General features: G+C 36.4%; 1 protein-coding gene across 2 annotated transcripts in view; it reads right to left on the bottom strand.

Moving 5' to 3' along the window:
• The window catches only part of Pja2 (praja ring finger ubiquitin ligase 2), a 74,278-nt gene extending 58,597 nt beyond the window's left edge, over window positions 1-15,681 (bottom strand). The window contains exons 1-4 of one of the 2 annotated variants that reach the window (XM_090331542.1): window positions 15,522-15,681; window positions 12,936-12,972; window positions 11,604-11,744; window positions 7,136-7,237 (exon numbers count right to left, since the gene is read on the bottom strand). The gene's annotated coding sequence lies outside the window, so the exon portion shown is untranslated. Of the gene's footprint in view, window positions 1-283; window positions 462-7,135; window positions 7,238-11,603; window positions 11,745-12,935; window positions 12,973-15,521 lie in introns of those variants that run through there. The other variant, XM_090331541.1, reaches the window with a different exon arrangement.
• Window positions 15,682-17,501: the final 1,820 nt, after the last annotated feature.

Here is a 17,501-nt window from a genome sequence, read left to right as displayed (position 1 = left end):
TGCCTAGGCCCAGGCAAAAGTTCACCTATTTTAGTCTTCCCAGTAGTTACTAAGTGACATAATATGTTTGAGCCCAGCTTCCCTCCATTGAAAGGCAGTCTTTCAGGCCTTTCTTCTTTGGACTGGCTTATAAATCTTGATTCTCCCATTTTCAGCCTCCCAGGTAGTTAGGATTCAGTTGGCTTTTAAAATCTTCCCATATGGACTATAATATAGGCCTCTGCTTTCCAATATAGTAACCAACAGCCACATCTGGCTAAGGAACAACTGAAACATTGCATACCTTAAGTAAGATGGATTGATGCAGACCAAAGTTTTAGCCTTTCAGTATTCAAAATTAGGCTGGACTCTCAGCTCTTCACAAAGTAGAAATCAGGGGATCATGATTAAAGACCATCTATCCCTGAGAAAAACATTAATAAAACTCTATCTCAAGTCACAAGTTGATGCACAGTTGTAGTTTCAGCTACATAAGAGTTTTATATAAGAGGATGATGGTCTGAGGTTGGCCTAAGCAAAAAAAAAAAAAAATCAGTAGTCTATCCAAAAAACAACTAAAGTAAAAAAGGGAAGAGGGAATATAGGGTTATGAGACATGTACTAGTGACACGTGCTAGCAAGTGCCAAGTTCTAAATTCAAAACCAAGTACTGCCAAAAATTTAAATTTAAATTGGGGGGGTCATAGCATTTCTTGCATTATTCTGACATAAATCTTTCATTTACCTTTGCTTTCAGTTTTAGTTCTTTTGTCTGAGATAGAACAGTATCTAGCATTTTGAACCCTAAATACCACTAGGGAAACAAATCTGCCTTTTTTCCACTTCAATTGTGATCCATTCCAAGTATCCTTGAATGTCTGAGTATATCTACCAGTTATATTCTGAGTATATCTACCAGTTATATTGCTGTTTGGGGCATACATTTTAGCAAAAGGACTATTCAAGGTCAGAAGATATGTTCTGGGTTGCGTGCCTGGGTTGTCTTCAGCACTGAATAGAATAAAAGGCACAGTGAAATGGAGATATTCATTTCTTGTCTAAAGAATCTCAGAAATGTTGCTGCCCCAACTTAATCATATAAAAGCATTTCACTGTGATATTTGCAATATGCACATAATGTACTTTGATCAAATGCAACCCCTCTATATTTTTCTTTCATAATCACCCTCCCTCCTTCTCACTCCTTTGAGAAAGATGTCAAACTGAGAATGACTAATCATACTTCCTTATGATAAGAACAGTAAAAGGGTTGTAATTAATGCAAACTGGCTGGCTAAGGAAGAAAGGAAATAATTGAAACAATATTTGGTAGTTCCCAGAAGACTAGAGAAGCAGAGCTAGGAAAATGGCAGGTGCAAAGGGAGTAGAATCATGGCCCGAGGCTTGACACCTTTCCAGGATGAGACAGACACTCCTCTTTGCATAGGAAGACAGACACAGCCTGCTGTAGTACGCAGCAGTGCTCCTGACAACTTAGCCACTCAAAATTGACCGTAGTTGCTGCAAAAACAAATCCTTCTCCAGGCATGCTGCCTTATCTCACTAGCTCCTGAGCCAAAGTGCCCGAAATGGGTACCTGATCATCATCGTCAAGAGTGGGCCAAAAGGTAGCTGACATTTTGTGCTACAATGATAGGAAACTGGGCTTCTCCTTCTGTGGTAAGGAATTCCTCAAACAGGAAAGAAGTTCATGTTCCAGCTCCTCAAAAGAATTGACAAATATCCACTTCAGTGCACTCAACCAATGTCAAAAGGATAACTTTTTACCACATGAATGTTTAAGACCTTTAACAGGTATGTTTTGATGTGGTAATTACAAAATGGGAAGATAAATAGGGTATGAGATCATAACAATTTATCAGTTGATTAGTCAGAAGATTAAACTCTGAAAGATGAGTAGGAAAGTTGATATTGGTTGGTAGTAGCTTCACAGGCAATGCAGAAATCCCTCTCCAAGATAGCAGTTCGAAGAAATGTATTGAAGTATAGCTCCGTTCCAATTACAAATTATTAAAGGTTGAATGTTTTCAGTATCCCAGTACTCCTTTTGCATTGTCCTGCATGAGTCTTAGATCTAATGGCTCTATTTATTCAGAATAGAGCATAGTAGTTATAAGTTTGACTGGAGTCTGTATTTGTTTCTTAGTAACTAGGTGACCTAATTTTGTTTTCTATATCTGGAAATGAGGATTATAAGAGCATCCACACAAAAGAGGTATTGTTCAGCATAAGTTGATTAGTGGTTAGATCAGCACCAGCAAATAATGAGCATTCAGAAGGTAGTGACAATGTTCGCTGATGGAGTGGTGATGGTGGTAATGAAGATGGCATTTTCAAATTTCAGAGTCAGTGCCAGAAAAATTAAAAATGCTATTGTGGAAAGAATACTTAACTGATGTTTCAGTTTAAATCAGATTATATCACTCTGTTGCCATGAAATCACCACATTAATTTTTTTGCAAAGAAGAGACATGTGTGAACTACATTATTTTTATGAGCTCCATTTGAGATTCTGTGTACACTTAAATCTGTTTTACATATAAAATCTCCAGTCCACTCAACTATACTTATGATATCTATAACCTGCTAGGACACTAAAGTAGAAACTAAATTTTCTTTTCCACTGTATTCACCACTTCCAACTCTGTAACAAATGTGAATGGTTTTTTTTCTAAAATCTCCGAATATCATCTGGATGTCCTGAAGTTCAGGTTAAGTATAGACACTGTCCATCTGCAGTTAGTGGCAGCCACCACAGTTTAGGAGCTCGGTAATAACAATTACCCCAAACATTAGAATGCCAGCCACAATACAAGTCTCCACGTTATCTGCACTTCTGTCCTGTTTAGCTGAAAAATCAGGATTCTTACAATGCTCTGCTTACCGTTGATAATTTACGATGATAGATCACAGAACTCAGGAAAACACGGTTCCCAGTTAGGTAACATAATAAAAAGATTATATAGATGAACAGATGGATAAGAACTATATGGGTGATGTTTGGAAAAGTCCTGAGGACAGAACTTTCATCCAGAGGGAATTGCATAGTCACCAGCTGGAAGCATTTTCTGTGTGTGTGTGTCAGACCTGAAGTTTGAATTCAGGCATGGGCACTGACTGAGCATTTGTGCTCAAGGCTAGTGATTTACCACTTGTGTCACAGTTCCATTTTTCTGGCTTTTTTGATGGTTAATTGGATATAACAGTCTGATGGACTTTCTTGCCTGGCCTGGCTTTGAGTTGCAATCCTCAGATCTCAGCCTCCTGAATAACTAGGATTTTAGACATGAGCCACCAGTCCCATGCAAACATGGAAACTTTTGAACCTCTTTAGATGTGCATACATGTGAACTCAGGCCCTCATATACTAAACACGAACTTTTTCTCTTGAGCCATTCTTTCCACTCTTTTTGTTTATATGTTGCTTCTGAGATAGAGTCTCAATAACTTTTTTTTTTATCGATCTTGAACTCTCAATTTTCTAGTCTGATTTAAAAGCAGCTGGGATTTATAGGCATGTACCACCCCATCCAGCTTTACGTAAGAATTTTTATGGAGACCTTATCACACTGGCAATATCAATTTTTAACTGCAAAAATAGCCCTTTTCTTCTTTCTGGGTAATAGGTTCTGGATGAAAACGTTGAACATTTTTTTTTTTGGCCAGTCCTGGGGCTAGAACTCAGGGCCTTGGACACTTTTTGCTTAAGGCTAGAGCTCTACCACTTGAGCCACAGCACTACTTCTGGCTTTTTCTGTGTATGTGGTATGGAGGAATAGAACCCAGGGCTTTGTGCATACTAGGCAAGCACTCTACAACTAGGCCATGCTCCCAGCCCCTAGACCTATGCCTTTAAATAAAAGAAATTCTTATGCATATTTTAAAAAGTAAAGATCACAAAAGTGTGGATAAATATACAAAATGCACTAGTATAAACCCATGGATCAGATAGTTAGCATTGATTCTTTATGAAAAATAAAAATGGCAATTTTAGATAAGCAATAGTTGATTATATGACTTACAATAGCATTTTAGATAGAGATGTCATATTCCTAGAAACATACATTTATTCTCCATGTAGCCTATAATTTTATCCTACTCATCTACAAATTCCATAAGGGTAAACTATATTAAGACAAATTCATCACTTAATCCTGGTATTTATCAGAATTTACACACACACACACACACACACACACACACACTTTGAAAAATCTTGTAGCATTTGAGCAAGCCTAATTCTACAAAGAAGCAAATACTGGCTTTGCTTTTGCAAATATTGATTTTGGTTTTGTAGATTGATGTTATTTAAGATTTTGAATGACACCTAAGAAACATATGGTGGTGTATATTTTTGCTAAATTATTTTCAACCAGTTTTTCGAGCTGTAACTAAGCCTTTGAAAAGCAGATAGTTCCTGGAGCTTGTATTGCCAAAACTTTGGAAGTGTTGACTTCGACATGGGAATAAGTAGCCAGAGATTGCTTTTGTAGAATACCCATAATTTTGCTTTGGAGACAGACTAAGTGTAGATGAGGACACTGAGAAAGAGAGATATTTTGAACTGCAGGGCCATCATTATGCAGATAATATTCAGCTTTATTCAGCCATACATCTCCTATTCCTTTAGCCCAGATGGTAAAATGACTCATCTATTCCACTGGCCAGCAAAACAAGGAAAACAGAAGAGGAGCTGTTATGATCAGATAAAAATGGATGATGTTTCAGAAGCAAGGGGAAAATATTTCCAGGCAATGATGACGGTACAGTGATAGAACTTGTTAATGCTTTACATTCCTTTTCAGATTCACAGCTTGGGTTTCACATTGCTTCCAGGATTTGGGCGAGTAGTTCTGACCAGGAATTCTTTTTATTCCTCCTGGTGTACATGTAGGTTGCAAATCTTTCTGACCTTCAAATGACTGATTTGAGTAATTTCTTGTTGTGAAGCTTAAATATCACCCTCTGAATGTCTGACTATTTCTTTACTTTCTTAGAAAATCACCTAGGAATTTTATGTGGGGTGTATTTTCATTCAATGTGATTATTATGAATGTATAATCCCTTCCATGAAGAATGTAGGAATGCCTACTGGATGTTCCTAGAACATGGTAGAAAATTATGGGTTGTGATGACAAAAATGAAAGGAGTAGGATGTGGAAAGTTTTTGTGGTTATTAGTGAGGTCGTGCTGATACGATGTGTAGGGGTTTAGAGATATGTCACAGAAAACTGTTTATTTTTTCAGTGGTAGGGCTTAAATCTAGGGCATCGCTCCTGCTAAACAAGCTCTCTAGCAATGATACACACACCCAGCACAGACAGAGAAAATCTGAAATTTCACTTTCCTGAAGATCTGAAGAAATCATTGATCTCTAGGGAATCAGACAAGTCTGTCTCTAATCAGATGTTCCATTTCTATTATAAGAGAGAGTAACAAATAACTAGGTAAGAGTTGTTTTCTCAGTGAGTGGCATAGTAGCAGATATTCATATTTCTGAATCCAACTTCCTAGTCCATTTGTTTATAAGAACACTCACCTAACTTTCCTAAACAAGTTTAATCATAGTTCTCTTTTGTCTTAGACCATTTGATAGCTAATCCTTTGACATTGGGTAAAGTCTTCCTTCCAGTCTTGCAGGGGGATATCTATACAATGGAGCCTACTACCCAAGGGGGATGTTTATGTGTTTCATGCCAGTTGACACTACTCTAGTGCCTGCCTAACTTGAGTTTCTCTTCTTATGAACTAGTATCTTGATTTTCCATCAAGGAAGAACTACTTCGCAGTGTAAAAAAATATATCTTGTACTTCTCAATTAAGATTCTCATCCTGGATAAGGAGTGGGTAATGTGAAGAACATGTAATGCTCAAGGTAAGTCATTAAGATGCTACCACTCTCTGGAATTTTATTCTGGAGCAGTTTAAGAATTTTTAAAAATTGGAGTTATTTCTTAAAGATTATTAAAAGAGATTGCCAGTGGTCTTCCATTTTCTAGATGCTTTTTACAGTAAAATATCTTTTCTGTAATTCCACAATCCAAGCTTATTTCCTTTATTAAATTTTCAATCTGATTAAATTAGAGAACATTTCCATTGGAAACAAAGAATGCACCAGCCTTCCACAGTAGGGAGAAAAATAACTCTCCAAAGATGCCCTTGTCTGAATCCCCCAAAAATCTGTAAATATTTTATTACATATCAAAGAAGAATTAAGTTGTTAGATCAAATTGAAATCAGCAGATTTTAAGACAAAGTGTCTCAGTAATTAATAAGGGAGAAAGAAGTAAATGAATCAAAACTATAAAGATGATGTCATGATAATAATAGCTGATCATAATTGTCTTCAAAGATGGAAAGGGACAATAACCTGAGAAGTGAAGTGAATCTAGAAACAGTAAGAAAACACTTTCCTTCACAGTCTTCAGGAAGGAGTACAGTCCTACTGACCACTTGATTTTAGCACAATGACATTTATTTTGGATTTCTGACTTACAAAACTGCAAGACAGGGAGTATAGCTCAATCTGGACCGCTTGCCTAAGTAAGATACATGGAGCCTTGGGTTTTATCCCAAACCACAAAGAAATCCTGCAATACAATTTGTACTGTTTTACAGTACTAAGTTTGTGGCTATTTTTTAAAGCAACAATAAAGAGCTAAACAGTTACATTTTTCTTTAAGAATCTCTCTTTTAGCCACGATTGTTCTTACTTTCTATTTTCAAATGCCTCAAATATTTATGAAAAATAAAATAACTATGTATATCACCAGTTTTATCAACTTTGTGATATTTTTAAGTATTTTAAACACATGAGAGATATCGTATCCCTAGAAAATAGTTTTCTTGAACTCATTCTCTTCCCAGATCTCTGTGTATCTCCTAACTGTACTCTTAAGTATATTGTCATTTATACCTAAGCTATATATAAAATTTGCTTTTTCCACATTTTCAAGCTTATATAAATGAGAGGACTCCTTACAAATCACTCAGCAACTTCATTTTTTCTCAAAGCTATGTTTAAAATTTATCTATCATGGAATATGTAAACTGAGTATACGTTCTAATGTTATATGATTAAGTCACATTAACAAAACAGAGTAATTTAGACCCAGAAAATAATTCTCTTCCTTACATTACACTTTCAGAGGTGAATAGCACAGGGCTGCTCTGCCTTCCTCAACATATGGTTTTCATTTGGAAGATGAAGATGTTTCTGTTATAAGTTTTCCATTACCTAGCATTGAACAGGCAAAGAAGAAAATAGTCTCATTATTTTCTGACATGACTAAGATGTGACACATACACATCATTTCAGTTCCCAACCCCCAAATCACACCCAGCTGCCAAGGAACTAAAGAACTCTATCAAGGTAGCAAAATGCTCAGCTTGGATGTGTAGAAGACACTTCTCTATTTCTGTTATGGTAAAATAGACTTAATACTCAGAGAATCATCAATGACAGAAAACCTAAACATTATCAACTAGCTTTTTTAGCTTTAGTTATTTTATTTTATTTTTTGCTGGTTTGAACGTAGGGCCTAGGTGCTGTCCCTTAGCCTTTCTGTGCTCAAAGCTAGTGCTTTTCCACTTGAGTCACAGTGCCATTTTCAGCTTTTTCAGAGTAGTTTGTTGAAGATAAGAGTCTCTGTTTGGACCGGCTTCAAAACCACAATTGTCAGCGCTCAGCCTCCTGAGTAACTAGGATAGCAGACATAGACCTGGGTCCTGGACTAGCTTTGGCTACTTTTGTTTTTATTAAAGAATTTATTAACATTGATTTTTACACCATATTTCAAATGACATGTTTAACAAAAATAAGTGCCAATGATTGTATACAGAGATTCCCTTCTTGCTTTGGCTACTTTTAAGATAGGGTCTCATGATTTTAGAGGCTAGCCTGTACAGTGATCCTCTTACTAATGCCTCCCACAGAGCTTGGATGACAGGCAGGTACCATTGAATTCAGTTTCTTTTGTTTAGGTAAGATTTTACTTATTTTATGCCAGGCTTGGCCTCAAAATGTGATCTTCCCAATGTTTGCTTTCCATGGTGGCTGGGAGAATAAATGTGAGTCACTACACTTTTGAAATTTGCAATCAGTTAGCAATGTACACCAGACCTTGGGTCATAAAGTAACTTTAACAGATGTGAAGGAGTTGCATTGCTAAACAATATATTCTCTAATCTTAACTGAATTAATCTAGAAAGCAGTAAAAGAAAAATACCAGGAAAAATTTTCAAACGTTTGGAATTTAAAACATGTTTCCAAATAATCCATTGGCCAAAAATAATTCGCAATGGTAATAAAAATATGGAACTAAATAAAAATATTGATAAATGAGGATAAAGCAGTACAGAATAAAAAAGTTATACCAATACATTCTTTTTAAAAACAATTTTATTCTAATTAATAGAAGGGTTGCAGTTATATTTGCCACATAGAAGGTGCATTACTTCACACACATTGATATCCCTTCTCATGTTTTTGTCCCCATTTCCCTCCCTCCATCCCCTCCCTCATTTGTTTTTCCCCTTTCATTTCCTATTTCAAATAAACAAATAATCGTAAATACAATATACCAGATAACAAGGTAAGATACTTAACAATATGAGATTTACCAAGGGATGGCAAAAGAGATGAGAAATAACACAGTACATTAAGAACAACAATCACTTATTATATGGCTCTCGTTTCCATATCCCAAAGATCCTTTCATTTAGCCTCATCCTATATGGCCTATGTATCTAGGTTTTGAGCTATTGTAATCCTCTGCTAGGTTTATATTAATTATAACAAATGAGGGAAAATATTGAGCCTATGTTCCTTTGGGTCTGGCTTACTTCAGTTAATATGATTTTTTCCAAGTCTTTCCATTTCCTTACAAATGGGGCAATGTCATTCTTTCTGATGGCAGCGTAGAATTCCATTGTGTATAAATACCACATCTTGTTCATCCACTCATCAACTGAGGGGCATCTGGGTTGGCTCCAAATCTTTGCTATGGTAAATAGTGCTGCAATGAACATCGTTGTACTAGTGGATTTAGTATGTCCTTGTTTCTGGACGATTGAGTAAATGCCAAGTAGTGGAATTGCTGGGTCATAGGGGAGCTCTATGTTTAGTCTTTTGAGGAACTGCCATACTGCTTTCCACAGTGGTTGAACAAGTTTACACTCTCACCAACAGTGTAGTGGTGATCCCTCCTGGTCACATTCCCTCCAGCATCTGTTATTATTAGATTTCTTGATCATGGCCATTCTAACTGGAGTGAGGTGGAATCTCAGAGTTGTTTTGGTTTGCATTTCTTTTATGGCCAGAGATGTTGCGCATTTCTTCATGTATCTATAGGCCATTCTTAGTCCAATACATTCTTATATAAGAAAATAATTTTAATCAAAATAGTCAAGCTTAGGGGCCGGGAATTTGGCCTAGTGGTAGAATGCTTGCCTAGCATGCACAAAGACCCGGGTTCGATTCCTAGGTACCACATAATAGAGGAAAAAAAAGACTCAGTGGTGCTGAGTCTTAAGTGGTAGAGCTCTAGCCTTGAGAAAGTCCAAGGACAGGGCTCAGGCCCTGAGTTCAAGCTCAGGACTGGCAAAAAATAAGTAAATAAATAAATAAAAATAAAATAAAATAGTCAAGATTCCATTTCCAGAAAGAAAAGGAAAAAATCAAAGGTAAGGGTGAAGAAACAATAAATTTAGGATCAGAAATCAATGAAATTGAAAATATCAAGACAATAAAAATAAGTTTTTAAAATGTTGTTTTGTGAAGATTAATAGAAATGAATGAATTTCTAGTAAGACTGATAAAGAAAAAGTGAACACCAATTACCAATATCAGGCATTCAGGAGGAAATAACATTTATGAAATAAAATTGAAATAACAACACAAGATAACTATAAATATTTTACATTTATAAATTCAACAAAATACAATGGAAGATTACCTGAAAACCACATGATTAAATATAGTCATACGCCATATAATGACATTTTGGTCACTATATACTACATATGTTACAGGGGTTCTATAAAAGTATAATGAATAATTACAAACAAGGCTATACTGAAGCTACCAACACAACAGTGTTCATTGCAGCATTATGTACCATAGGCAAGATATGAAACCAACCCAGATGCCCCTCAGTAGATGAATGGAACAAGAAAATGTGGTACTTATACATAATGGGATTCTATGCTTCCATCAGAAAGATTGGCTTCACCCCACCTGTAAGGAAATGGAGAAACTTGGAAAAAATCATATTTAGTGAAGTAAGCCAGATCCAAAGAATAAGGGCCTGGGAGCTATCCCTGATAGCACTCTAGTACTTTGAGCCACAGCTCAACTTCTGGTTTTCTGGTAGTTAATTGGAGATTAGAGTCTCATAGATTTCCTTGCTTGGGCTGACTTTGAACTGTGATCCTCACATCTCAGCCTCTTGACTGGCTTAGACGATAGGCCTGAGCCACCAGTTTCTGGCTTCATCTTTTTTCTCAAGTCTTTGCAAAATTATATAAGGAGAGAATTGCAAGATTAAAAATATTGATGTAATCTAAATGACAATTCTAGATTAATGGATAATTTTTACTGTCTTATCAAGTTGAAATGTTTCTAGACTTTACATGAAAATTATGTTATTAATTGTAGGTAGAGTATGAAAGTTTAAGGATATATGTTGTAATTTATAAAATATCAATAAGATAATTCAAAGGAATATACCTTTAATGTTAACTAGAAAATTTAAAGGGGATATAAATGATTTTAAAATACTAAAATCAATAAAAGTTAAATAAAATCATTAAAAAATAAAGATATAAGTAGAATATTTAAAAATACTAGACTCAAATCAATGTGTGAAGTAATGTACCTACTACCTGGTGAACATAACTATAACCTCTCTATACATTACCCTGATAATAAAAACGTACTAGACCCAAGTCCTGTATATAAATATTTACAAGAACATTAATGGATTAACACCTTATAAAAAAGTCAGATTGATACAATATATGAAACAATAGAATTCAATCATCAAGACAATCAGAAATGATATTTAAAGGTAAAGATAGTGATAACTTGAATGTAAATGGATCAACATACATATCATATTAAGAATAAACACAAGAGGGATTGGGAGGGTGGCCTAGTGGTAGAGTGCTCGCCTTGCATGCACAAAGTCCTGGGTTCAATTCCTCCGTACCACATACATAAAAAAAGCTGGAAGTGACTCTGTGGCTCAAGTGGCCAAGTGCTAGCCTTGAGCAAAAAAGTGTCCAAGGACAGTGCCCACGCCCTGAGTTCAATCTCCATGACTGGGTAAAAAAAAAAAAAGAATAAACACAAGAAAAATGGAGAAGCCATATTGATGTCCAGTATATAGGTTCAAAAGCACAACATATTACTAGAGAATAGATGCAGCCTTTCATGAAATGAAAAATAACAGTTCATGAAGAAAACATACAATACATAGAAAATATTAATATAACTCAAATACATGAACTGAACGTTGCTTATGCCTTCAAATGTAATATATAATATAAGCCTAGAGAAATTTTAAAGCTAAAATGTAAGCAAGTGCTTAGACTCTCCCCACCTTTTCCTTCTTTTTACTTTCTTCCTTCTCTTCCTCCTCTTCCTCCTCCTCCTCTTCTCTTCTTCCTTTTGCTTCTTCTTCTCCTTTTCCCCCTCTCCCTTCTCTCTCCAGGATGGGAAAAATCTTTTCTGGGTATAAAATCTGACAGGAATATATAAAGAGTTCATCATAAAAATACAAAGATCACGTATTCCAATCAATGAAGGGCCAAATGACTCCAACCTGCAGTTATAAAAAGAAGTAGCCACTTTAGCCAATATGTAAATCAAGTGGGATTCCATCTCACTCAGGTTAAAATGGTTGTCAGCAAGAAATCAAACAATACGTGCTGGCAAAGATGCTGGACAAAAGGAAATTTTATGCTCTGGTGTGGGAATGTACATTTGTATCACCACGGTGGAAATCAGCATTAGAAATTCCTTAAAAAAAAAAAAACCTAAGCATGGACTTCCTTTTTGAACTTGATATACTCCTCCTCCTGGATATATACCCAAAGGAATCATCATACAACAGAAATGCCTGTCCAGTAAGTTTATTGCAGCCTCAGTCATAATTGCTGAGTGATGCAATCAGCCTAGATACCCATCAACAGATATATGGACAAAGGAAATGTGGTAGTCAGTCACTGGTGGCCCATTCCTGTAATCCTAACTACTCGGGAGGCTGAGATTGAGCATCATGGTTCCAAGCCAGTCTAGGCAGAAAAATCCTCTTAGGACTCTTATCTTCTGTTAACAACTCAATAAACCAGAAGTAGAGAGGTTTAAAGCCAGCCTGGGCAGGAAACTGTGAAGTTCTTATTTCCAATTAAGCAGACCCCCACTAAAACAAGAAGCCAGAAGTAGAGGCTATTGTTCAAGAGGTAGAGCACTGTCCTTGAGAAAAAAAAAAAGTTCAATGACATAACCCAGGCCCTGAATTCATGCCCCAAGACTGGCATGTGCACATATGCACATGTTTGCACACACACAATTCTTAACCATAAAATTAAGGGAAGACTATTTCTCATAAAAGCCATGTGTGCTATACATACCTCTTTCTAGGCTCTGAGAAGACACAGATTTGTGTACTTCACATGACTGCATTCTCTACCCAGTGGTGGACATTGAAATCTATCTAGCCTGTGACTTAAGCTATCTTCCATTCTCTCATTCTTATCATAATTTTAGTTTAAGAAAACCAGCCTATTGATGGCTAATATTGTATCCATCATGGCTTAATCTTTGATCCTAACATAGTCACTGAATGAACCAGAATTTGCAAGTGGGTTTAGAAAGAGCCACTAATAATTATTAATTTCTAGAAGCCTTTTGACATTGATTAAAACCTCACCTGCTCAAGAGACTGCAGGAATCATCAAAATGCCAACCTGCCAAGTATAAGTAAACAGGATTTTAAATTATGCTTCCAAAGACTTAAAATGTCTATCTTGTGTGGGAGAATTTGCCCATCAAAATTGTGAATTTTTGTTCATTTTACAGCTGAAATCTAATAGAACAATTTAGTTGCTTCATTTACATTTTTGAAGGCCACCTACATATTTAGTTCTCAATACCTATTACATCTAGCTTCTGACGAGCACAACGCCATGTGGAGAAAAACTTGCAAGAAGTAGATGGATGATAGCCTTACCTCTTTTCCTTGATATTATGGAATGCCTATCAATGTTGAGATGTCCAACAGAATTAAGTGTAAAAGTTGCATTCATGGCGTAATCAAAGCAGAAATTCATTCTACATTTCCATGTCTTGTATTTTGATTCTTCTGAACCACTCATCATATTTCTGTGCATTAACTGATTTTTAATATCTGATGTTTTTGTATTTTAAATGGTCAGCATCAGATGAGGATATATTTATTTTTAGGATGACTGGTTAATATTCTAAAGGCTTTTTGTGAAGACCTCAGCCCATATTTGAGGGAAGATTCAAGCGTAATGTCAGCAATGCTTAAAGAATGACAGGAGCAGCATGAATGGCTAACATACTGATGTCTACATGATTGTTTCCTTTCTTGAATTTTTCACATAGGAAGAACAGATAAATCTGAATGCTCATCTAGTTAGGCAAAGTTTAAAATTATAAAATGTCATCAACTATGTGCTAATTTACAATTTGATTGTTTGCCAATTTCGCTGACATGGTCTTTATTTTACAGCAATTTCTAAGAGCTCAAAATATGCTATGTTATATGACATAGCTTGTCTGCCAGGAGTGTGGAAAGGAAGACATTCTTCTGCCTTGAGGTTGCTTCATTTAGATGAAAGTATTTGGACTCTAGAGTCAGAATATTCCTGAGTCTTTGAATATGGTAATAGAACAATAGGCTGTACTTTATGCCAGCATTTCTTCAATGATCACTCAAGGATCCATAGGTCGAGACTTGGGCTATCAATACAAACAAAATCATAAAAATTTTATGCAGACCTAGCTTTCCATTTCCGTCCTCCATTCCTAGGCAAAGAAAGCAGAGGCCTTCACAATTCTCTACCCCAAACTCCTAAGATATAGTTGCAGTTTTTGTCCCTTCAGTTGCAGGTCTTGTCCTGATTATATTTTACAAACACAAAACTGTAGGAAACATGAGAATAAATCAACAACAACAACAAAAAACTAAAAAAAGAAACCCTTTCTATACAACTCTCAATTTAATACAGATGAATTTGTCAGAAATAGAATGAAAATAGTGAAGACATATTACCATCAATGAGGCAGAACATGAAAGATATGTCAAACTGTATGTATCTTATTTTAGATGGATAGGCACATTCACAAAACATTGACCCTATCATTAGTATACACACACAGACACACAGACACAGACACACAGACACAGACACACACACACACACACACACACACACACACACACACACTTTAATATGGTCCAAAGAACAGAAATAATACAAATAGTACTTTCTAAACAAAAATGAGTCACATGGGCTGGGAGTTTGGCCTAGTGGTAGAATGCTTGTCTAGCATGTACAAAGACCAGGGTTCGATTCCTTGGTACCACATACATAGAAAAAAGCTGGAAGTGGTGCTGAGGCTCAAGTAGTAGAGCTCTAGCCTTGAGAAAGTCCAAGGACAGGGTTCAGGCTTTGAGCTCAAGCCCAGGACTCGCAAAAGAAAAAAGAAAAAAAAATGAGTAACACTGGAAATTAACAATACTTTTTAAAATGGCATCCACATGGACATTTTAAGTAATTATACTTTATCTTAGAGCAAACAAATCATTAAAATTACAGATTTTTTCAAAGGAAAAATAAACTACTTTAATACAATAATAACATAGGTGAATGTGGGCCAATGTGTTCTGAGAGTAAAAAGAATAAAACCTATTCCAGTTTTAAATTGTTGAGAATGCTAAAGAAGACCAAATGTTTTAGTATGTAAGTAATGCTACTTTTTTCTTATATTTTTAGCAGGGCATCTCAATGTGTAATTTTTTATGTTACAAAAATGTGACCTTAAAAGCAGCTCAATTCATTTTTCTGAGAGAAGCCTTGGAATGTGGTACAGCATACTTAGAAAAGACACTGAGAAGAGCCATCAACATCCTTTCATTTCTGCCTGCTTTTGTTTCTTGCTCTTTTGCTTAAGAGCTCTAAATGTGGGCAAACCTAGAGCAGATGTACAAAGCACAAACTTTTCCTGCTTATGGCAAGAAACCAAAAAGTTTCACTAGTTATGAGGAAAAAGAAAACCTGTTTTTTTCCTTCAATTCTCTCTTACCCCCTTCCAATAGTTAAAGACATTCTTCCCGTCTCTGTATCTTTTGTTCCCTAAACCACAAAGACAAAATATGACGGATTTTTCCAGGGTACTTCTACTCTTGGTTCTGCAGGACTTTAGGGTGCACTAAAGGACAGCATGGCTGGAGGGCTGTAAACTCCAATTTGTCATGACGTGTACTCACTGAAGAACAGGCTGGAGTGGGCAGAGATGTCTGGCTCAGGGCGTGGTAGGGCCCTTTAAAGGCCAGGGTGAGCTGGGGGCTCTGATGTGGACACTGGCTGATTTTTCTCCGTCATATTCATTCTTTCTTGATGACCAGTTCACATGGTTCAACTGGGACTTCCCACAGCTTGAAGTTCTAGTGGTCTCTAGATGTACAGAGTGATTGTTAAGCCACAATGCATGATCTCACTCAGGACTGTTACAGTTAGATTTAGGATTTTTGATGGAACACAAAGGAAAGAGCCTCTTACCCCTAGAACTACTCTTCAAGAGAATCAGGTTTTCTGGCCCAGAATCATTGGTAACATTCTTTATTCTCAGAGAACTGCCTCCTCTTGAGGCCTGATGCAGCAAGGCAGGAAGCTTCTCTCCTCTCTAGCAGCAGGGAAGCATGTGTGAGCTAGACAACTTTACTTATCACTCACATTAAAATGCTGCTAAGCCAGTAGCAAAAGCAAGGGTACCCTGAGACACTATCTGACAAGGATGATGATGACTGATATATACAGCTTTGGGTAAAGGGGTGACTGGTTTGCGTGGACGAGCTCTGGCCTTGGAGTGAGGCTTAGCAGCAGTGGGGCTCTCAGCCAACGTCAACAAAGCTTTCAGTTGTTGGTGGCAGACGAAGAGAACTGTTGATAGTTTCTTCAGAACATTTCTTGTCGTAAGCTTGGCTGCCAGCAAGATGCTTCAGTCTGTATAACAATGTGTAACAATTTTGTAGTTCACAATGTAGTCTTAAATTCTTTTTTTCCCCCTCCTCTGTAATCCTCAGCGTCAGAGGAGGTAGGTTGAAGGGTTCTGTCTAAAATCTTAAAACTGATAGAACTGGATATGTCAGGAGCTCTGCTGAGTAAAGTTGGTTTGAAAATGAGTTAACCTAGAGGAATACATGACTGAGAGATCAAGAGCTGGAGTTAGACTGATATTTCCTGAGCACTGGATCTAGCCTTGCCTGAAGCAAGTATGAATAAATATGCAAGGAAATACATTTTTTACAAGTTATTTTTGGTTGAGTTACTTATCATTGCAACTGAAGATGTTCTGAGTACCATAAGCTCTTAACACGTTTATATATATATATATATATATTCTCTTTAAGAAAATAAACAAAATAATTGTTAAGTGGTTTAAATTTTATTGACAACACCTGGCACTGGTAGCTCACTCCTCTAATCCTGGCTATGCAGGAGATTGAGATCTGAGCGTAATGTTTCAAAGGTAGTTGTACAGGAAAGTCCCTGAGACTCTTATCTCCATTTAGCTATCATTTTTTTTTTAAGCCAGAAGTGGATAGAGTACTAGCCTTGAGCAAAATAAAAAAGCCCAGGGACAATATCCAGGCCCTTAGTTCAAGCCTCAGGACAGGCATTCATACATACACACACACACACACACACACACACACACACTTCCCAGGAAGTTAAAAAAATTAAGGTCATACCTCTGAGTTTGATGTGCTATATATAGGTAATACAGAATGTGTGTGAAGATATATAAATTAGCCCAGGCCCCAAAATATTTACTAAAGAATCATCTTTATGACTGGGAGCATAGCCTAGTGGTAGACTGCTCACCTAACATGCATGAAACCCTGGGTTTGATTCCTTAGTACCACATATTCAGAAAAAGCCAGAACTGGTGCTGTGGCTCAACTGGCAAGGGATAGAGTACTAGTCTTGAGCAAAAAGTGTCCAATGATAGTGCCCAAGTCCTAAGTTCAAGCCCCAGGACTGGCAAAAAAGAATTATATTTATAAACACATATTTAAAAGTATTATGTATATTCTATAACCCCCACATTATTATGACACTATTTGTAGTTTTGTAATTAGATACTTTATGCAGAATAACCAATTATTATTCCTTGTTAGTTTTGTAGCAAAAAAGATGGAAGTGTAACTTTTCTTGCTTATATTTTCCTTTATTTAAAAATTACA

Source organism: Megascapheus bottae, chromosome 4 (assembly GCF_031878675.1).
Source record: "Megascapheus bottae isolate mThoBot1 chromosome 4, mThoBot2.hap1, whole genome shotgun sequence".
NCBI lineage: Eukaryota > Metazoa > Chordata > Mammalia > Rodentia > Geomyidae > Megascapheus > Megascapheus bottae.
Note: the sequence above shows the minus strand (reverse complement) of the source record. Positions and strands in the feature narration are given on the sequence as shown.